The sequence below is a fragment of the Terrapene carolina genome, unplaced genomic scaffold (genome assembly GCF_002925995.2).
Source record: "Terrapene carolina triunguis isolate 2854851 unplaced genomic scaffold, T_m_triunguis-2.0 Scaffold391, whole genome shotgun sequence".
Lineage (NCBI taxonomy): Eukaryota > Metazoa > Chordata > Testudines > Emydidae > Terrapene > Terrapene triunguis.
Window position 1 is genome coordinate 772,995 of NW_020664742.1, and position 6,755 is coordinate 779,749.

The following is a 6,755-nucleotide window of genomic DNA, read 5'->3' on the forward strand; positions in this document are numbered from 1 at the left end:
CTACTCTCCCCTGCTAGAACCGTGGACTAACGTTCATCTTAGCCGGGGTTTGAATCACTGCATTCATATGCAGTAATCTTCATCCAAAGTCAAGCTCTGCATACATATAGTCCACATCTTTTATTGCACAATTTAAAACAAAGAAAAAAGGTCTTATTTTTAAGTCTGACTTACCATTATTTGGAGATACTGTTCCGACTAGACATTCTCCACTAAGAAGGATGTCAGTAATGGAACCTGTTTGAAAACAGAAAACCCAGAGATGCAACAGACATATTGCATGACCTTTATACAGATTGTGAAGGCGATGTGGCTGTGAGACATATCTGCACTCGGGTCATCCGGGCTATATTGGCTGGGTCCCTGTCACCCTTCCATGTGCATCTCACTGAAAACTGCTCTGGCTCCTGGAAGAGGCCCTTTCCCCGACAGAGGAGTACAGCTTTTGGGGTATCCTTACATACGTGTTCCTAGGCTACAACTGTTGGCTTCCCCTGAAGAAGTATCATTCATGAGCGTAATAGTATTTTTAATAACTGCACTCTCAAAAGGTAGTCTGCAACCAGACTTCACAGGGATACGGTCAGTTCATCACACAGTCCAAATAAAGAGCATTGAACTGCACCTACAATATTGTGACGGGTTGGGTCACAGAAACCCCCTTGGGAGCTGCCACCTAATGTGCCAAGACTACTTCTATTCCTGTTTTCCCTGCCAGCTCAGGACTCCAGCACCCTGTCTTGCTGAGCCAGACATGCCCGTCTGTTCCAACACAGACCCAGGGTCTGACTTACTTGCCCCAAAGCTGCAGGTTTACCTGAAAACAGCTCACAGAAGTGTGCTTGTCTTTAGCACTCAGATGCCCAACTCCCAATGGGGTCTAAACCCAAATAAATCTGTTTTACCCTATATAAAGCTTATGCAGGGTAAATTCATAAATTGTTCGCCCTCTATAACACTGATAGAGAGATATGCACAGCTGTTTGCTCCCCCAGGTATTAATACATACTCTGGGTTAATTAATATGGAAAAAGTGATTTTATTAAATACAGAAAGTGGTATTTAAGTGGTTTCAAGTAGTAACAGACAGAACAAAGTAAGTCACCAAGCAAAATAAAATAAAATGCGCAAATCTATGTCTAATCAAACTGAATACAGATAATCTCACCCTCAGAGATGCTTCAGTAAGTTTTTTCTCAGACTGGACACCTTCTAGGCCTGGGCACAATTCTTTCCTCTGGTACAGCTCTTGTTCCAGCTTAGGTGGTAGCTAGGGGATTTTTCATGATGGCTCCTCTCCTCTCTTTGTTCTCTTCCACCCCTTTATATATCTTTTGCATAAGGCGGGAACCCTTTGTCCCTCTGGGTTTCCACCCCACCCCCCATGGAAAAGCACCAGATTAAAGATGGATTCCAGTTCAGGTGACATGATCACATGTCACTGCAAGACTTTCATTACCCACTTGCCAGCACACACATATACAGGAAGACTCACAGGTAAACACAGCCATCTGCAGACAATGGTCGTGGTTAATGGGAGTCATCAAGATTCCAAACCACCATTAATGGCCCACACTTTGCATAATTACAATAGGCCCTCAGAGTTATATTTCATATTTCTAGTTTTAGATACAAGAGTGGTACATTTATACAAATAGGATGAACACACTCAGTAGATTATAAGCTTTGTAATGATACCTTACAAGAGACCTTTTGCTTGAAGCATATTCCAGTTACATTATATTCACTTATTATCATGTTTTTATAAAACCATATAGACTGCATAACATCACACATATAATCACAGAATTCCAAATCTCTTCACACAGTATCAAAAATGCATGTAATCATTTGTAGTTCTGATTTACTGTTATTCGGAGACACTCTTCTGACATCACACAGAAGCGGAGGATACGTGATGAGGAGATGGCATCCCTTTGAAAATGGAAAGTCTAGAGAAGCACTGAACGTATTGTATGACTGTTGTGCAGAATGTGTGGGTCATAGGCGCTGGCTTTTGTTTTTCCTAGTGAGTGCTTGACGCGGGCTCTGCCCCGAGGCCCCGCCCCACTCCATCACTCCCACCAGTCCCCCTTAACTTGCTCCTCTCAGTCCCCTCCCCTAAGCACCTCCTGCCAGCCACCGAACTGCTGATTGGCTTTCTTATGTTCATGTTCAGCTTCATCAGCGAAAGTAGATGTGGAGGCGCCAGAATTTCTTTTCTTCAAATATTTGTCCATTTTTGAGTCTTCAATTCAAAATTCACCACTGCACCTTAATGGTTGATAAGAAACCATGGCTACTACGTGATACCACACGAACAGCAAGGTCATCTGAGCGTAGTGTGGTGTAACGTCTGTCTCACGCAGGTACACCCACAGAGCAACAGCACAAAATGTAATTTGGTTCTGACACTAATTAAAATAAATCAGATTTTTTTTTCCTCACAAGTGATTTTTCCAGAATTCTGCGGCACACCCGTTCATGCCCAGTGGCACACCAGAGTGCCGCGGCACAGCGGATGGGAAACACTGCACTAGGCTGCAATTCAACAGTCGTTTGATCTTAATCTAAATACTATTCTGGTTACAGGGGCCATGATTCTGACATGGCTGTGATGGGGCGTCTCCCCACACTGGCCCATAAGGGGTTAATAGAGCCCTAGGGAGGCTGCGCAGGAGGCAGCCAATTAGAGAGGGGCTGCAAGGAGCAGCCAATCAGGGCCGGGGTGACCCGTATAAGAAGGGCTGCAGAACAGAGCAGCTGCAGTTGCTCCCTGGAGCTCAAGGAGGGAGGACTAGCTGCCTTGCAGGAGGAAGAAAGCCAGCATCTTGTACAGAGCAGGGCTGGGCAAGATCCAGGGAATGAGAGCGAGCTCCTGGCTGACTGCTGGAATGCTGAGGCCCTGAGACAAGGGCAGAGAAGGTGCTGGGGCTGCGGGGAAGTGGCCCAGGGAAGTAGACTGAGGGGTTGGAGGGGATGCAACACATGGCTGCCATCTACAGGGTCCCTGGGCCGGGACCTGGAGTAATGGGCGGGCCCGGGTCCCCCCCACCAAACCCTCACTTGCCACTGAGGAAGTGGCTGGACAGAGGACTGCCAGTCCTCCAGAAGGGGGGAGCACAGAGTGTGGCTCAGCTGGAGGGTTGTGTCATGAAGAGGACGCCACAGTCCTAGGAATGATGTGGGTCCCTGGAGCAGAAGTAGGTGCACTGGCTAGCAGAGCTGATCCCCTGGGACATCCAGCAGGGGGCGCCGCAGTGGTGCGTCGCATCCCGTCACAATGGCCTTAAACTTCTGTACAGTCAGATTAGAAAACAGCTTTACCTGATTTGGGTAAATCTAACTTAAGCTCAGTATTTAACTCCTGTATGTCGTTAACCAAAGCATATTGTGGCAAGAAGTTCCACAAAGTAGCTCAATTTTTTTTATTTTACTGCATGCAAAATTGCTGTTTCGTCAGTACAATTCATTGTATTCCAAAGCATGCTAAATATTGCACACACAGGAGGAGGGTCCGAGCTGGGGCCAAGGGGTTCAGAGTGTGGGAGGGGGCTCCAGGCTGGGGCAGTGGGTTGGGGTGTGGGAGGAGGTATGGGATGCAGGCTCTGGGGCAGGGCCGGGGATGAGGGGTTTGGGGTGCAGGAGGGGTTTTCAAGCTGGGGGGTATGGCCAAGGGATTTGGAGTGTGGGAGGGGGTTCCAGGCTGGGGCAGGGGGTTGGGAGGAGATATGGGGTGCGGGTTCTGGGGTGGGGCTGCGGATGAGGGTTTTGGGGTGCAGGAGGGGGCTCCAGGCTAGGGGATGGGACCATGGGGTACAGCGCATGGAAGCCGGATCTGGGCTGGGGCAGGGGGTTGAGGTGCAGGAGGGGGTGAGGGCTCTGGATGGGGATGCGGGGATGCGGGCTGGGGGTGAGGGGTGGGGGTGCAAGAGGGGGCTCCAGGCTGGGGGTGGTGAGGGGCTCGGAGTGTGGGAGGAGGCTCCAGGCTGGGGCAGGTGTTGGGGTGTGGGTGAGGGCTCCAGCTGGGGGCGCAGGCTCTGGGGTGGGACTGGGGAGGAGGGGTTTGTGGTGCAGGAGGAGACTCCATGCTGGGGCCAAGGGGTTCAGAATGCGGGAGGGGACTCAGGCCTGGGGCAGGGAGTTGGGTTGTGGGGGAGTGAGGGCTCTGGGCTGAGGGTGTGGGCTCTGGGGTGGGGCTGAGGATGAGGAGGTTTGGGTGCAGGAGGGGGTTCCAACCTGGGGAAGGGGGTTGGGGCATGGGAACAGGTTTGGGGTGTGGTCTCTGAGCAGCGCTGACCTCAGGTGGCTCCTGGGAAGTGACAGCATGTCCCTCAGGCTCTTAGGCAGAGAGGCGGCCAGGGGGCTCTGCGCGCTGCCCCTGCCTGTAGGCGCCACCCCCGCAGCTCCCATTGGCTGCGGTTCCCGACCAATGGGAGCTGTAGACCTGGTGATCAGGATGGCGCCTGCAGGCGGTAGCATTGCACAGAGCCCCTCTAACCGCTCCTCTGCCTAGGAGCCGGAGGGACATGCTGGCAGCTTCCTGGGAGCTGCGCAGAGCCAGGCATGGAGCCTGCCAGCCCCACTGAGGCCAACTGGACTTTTAGCGGCCCAGTCAGCTGTGCTGACCAGAGCCACCAGGGTCCCTTTTCAATCGGGCATTCCAGTCGAAAACCGGATGCCTAGCAACCCTACCCAGAGGCCCCTTGCTGGAGGCCTCTCAGCTCTGCGTCACCCCACCCCAGAATAGAGTAGTGAAGTTTTCCAGGCAGACTAGAGTGGCTTCAGAGATGCAACCAATCAGGGGCTGCTGGAGCGGCCAATCAGGGGCCAGAAGGGCCATATAAAAGGCAAGCAGCAGACCAGAGTTCAGTTCTTGCCTAGAGCTTGAAGAGAGAGGACCAGGAGCCTGGTTGGTTGGCTGGCCTGTGGACAGGTCTGCGCAAGCAGGCTGAGTCTGGGGAGACTGAGCCAAGAACCTGGCCTGACCCAGCAAGGACACAGAGCTGGGCCCAGCTGGTCTGTTTGCAGACTGAGCCTAGGGAGGCCTGCTGAAAGGACACTAGCTGTGAGTACTGAGATGGGCCCTGGTTGGGTTGTTGAAGAGGGCAGGGCCTCTGGGAAGAAGCTTTAGAGCTATTGCCCCATATCAGGGCCGGGAAAAGAATCTGAGACTGTATACCCTGGAAGGGGGGGGACAGTGAATAAGGCTCAGCCGGAGGGCTGAGTTGCTGAAGACCTGCTCAAAAGAACTGCGATTGCAGGCACTATTGGCCAGGGAAGGGGGCGCTCACGAGAGGCAGGAGCCAACCCCCTTACAGTCCCCCTGCTCCTTTCAGTCACTCTGTCATTATTTGTCTCCAGCAGAACAGCTTCAACGGGGGAGGCTGCGGGAGCCCCCATCAGAACATCCTTTTGCCCAGCGCTTAGAGCAGCTGCCTGAGAGGTAGGAGACGCCTGTTCAAATTCTTTCTCCCCCCCCCCCCCAGCAGAGAGGTGGGGAGTTAAACCTGGGTTTCCCACATCACAGGTGAGTGCTTTAACCACTAGGCTAAAAGTTATAAGGTGGCCACTGCCGCCACCAGCTCTTTCCCCTGTTTTGTATGGAGTGAGGCAGGCGATAAACTCATTCCTGCAAAGAACCCAGCTTAGGTGCCTACACCACCTGACTCCAGGAGAGGGGTTCCCATTTGGCGATGTCTAGCAGAGACAGTTGTCTCCCTGCAGCCCAGACTTAGGTACCCCTCGCTGAGGGAGGGGAGGGTCCATACCTAGTGTACTGGCTTTTATGGATCCCATTCTAAGGCGCTTCCCCCTCCCCATTTGTTGTATAGGGAGCCTAGCGCCTAACGCAGTTTTATGGATTTTTTGGAGTTTTTGTTCCTGTGATTTTCTACACGCCGAAAAGTTAGGCGCTGCGGCGGTCAGCATTGTAGAAATTTTGCCCCTTGGTGGATCCCACCCAGTGTTGTTTGTGGGAAGGACTTTGCAATATAGGCATGAGGCCTCACCGCAAAAGCGCAACGGCATCGGAAGCATTGCACCCTGTGCCCAGCTTCTGCCAGGGTCCCGCACTCCCAAAGCCGGACCTGGGGGCACGGCGCACACCGTAGGTTTTCTCAGAGACAAGTGTTCGTGATGCATATGAGGTATTCTCTCGTGGTCTGAAAGATGCTGTTGCAGCTGCAACCTTGCAGTGCACTCGTCAGCAACCAAATAAATGCAAGTTATCCCCATAGCCGACACCCGGCACGTCTTGTGTTCTGTGTTGTTGAGAAGTATCGGAGTGGGATACCTGAGGTTTGTTCACTGTGTGTGTAACACCAACAGTCAGGAAGGAGAGCGGGGGTTGGATGTGGGGGCAGTCAGGGGCGGGGGGGCTGTCAGGGGACTGGGAGCAGGGGGGGTTGGATGGGGTAGGAATCCCAGGGGGGCTGTCAGGGGGAGAGAAGCAGGGGGGGTCGGAAAAGGGGCGGGGGCCAGGCCACGCCTGGCTGTTTGGGGAGGAACAGCCTCCCCTAACCAGCCATCCTTTCAATTTTGGAAACCCAATGTAGTCCTCAGGCCAAAAAGTTTGCCCGCCCCTGCTCTACAGCATGAGCTAAAAGCCAACTGCCCGTTAGCTAAGGCTGTAGAGCAGACTTTTTTTCTCTCTCCCACTTTTCTCCCCCACCCCCCACTAGATACAGGGCCGGCTTTAGGAAGTGCGGGGCCCAATTCGAACAGTTTCAACGGGGCCCCGGCAGGGATGACTA